Consider the following 767-nt stretch of genomic DNA (forward strand, 5'->3'; position numbering starts at 1 on the left):
GATAATCCACATGAACTCTGCTACTTGGTATCAGTATCGGTAAGTACCTAAACTGAAGTACTCGTACTTGTACTCGGTCTTGAAAAAACGGATATCGGGACACCCCTAATGAAAACCAATTCAGGATTATTCTGTTATTGTGTTTTTGGATTTCAGAATCAGGAAAGTGGACTCAGAAATTCTAGTAGTGGAACAGAGTTAGAGTGGGCGAAAGAGCTGAAGTATTTGTACGACTGTAAGGAAAAAATAAAAAAAGATTAAATAAATGCAAAACGTGTCTTAATTTTCAGGTGGCTGTAAATCTGATGAAAAGAGAACGAGTTAAAAACAAAATAAAATATCTGAGAATGAGAACTCCTCATGACCTCAGGCAGGTGTTTCAGGTGTGGGTGGTACCTCTTCCTCTGATTTACCTTTTTAAAGACCTCCACCACCGAGGCCTTGTCTCCGCTCTTCTCCACCTGCGTGCTCCCCTCCAGGTTGGGGTTCATCTTCTCAGCTTCCTCACTGACTCTGTCTCCATCCTTGGCCACGGACCCGTTAGCGTGACCGTTCAGCTTCCCGTTCTCCACAGCGCTGCCGTCTGGAAACCAACGTTTATTCACAAACTTTAAGCTCCGCTCCAAGGAAAACGTGCAGAAAACACAGCAGGTTATTTGATTTGTGAGAGTGGCTGGACCGCAGGGCTTCTCAGTGTGTGCGTGTGTCTGTCTGTCTGTCTGTCTGTCTGTCTGTCTGTCTGTCTGTGTGTGTGTGTGTGTGTGTGT

The 767-nt window shown here is 44.9% G+C and overlaps 1 pseudogene; it reads right to left on the reverse strand.

Annotated features, from left to right (window-relative positions):
• Nucleotides 1-6: 6 nt before the first annotated feature.
• LOC106512281 (equilibrative nucleoside transporter 2 pseudogene) lies at nucleotides 7-583 on the reverse strand (annotated as a pseudogene).
• Between the last annotated feature and the right edge of the window lie 184 nt (nucleotides 584-767).

Source organism: Austrofundulus limnaeus, unplaced genomic scaffold (genome assembly GCF_001266775.1).
Source record: "Austrofundulus limnaeus strain Quisiro unplaced genomic scaffold, Austrofundulus_limnaeus-1.0 Scaffold5412, whole genome shotgun sequence".
In the NCBI taxonomy this organism is placed as follows: domain Eukaryota; kingdom Metazoa; phylum Chordata; class Actinopteri; order Cyprinodontiformes; family Rivulidae; genus Austrofundulus; species Austrofundulus limnaeus.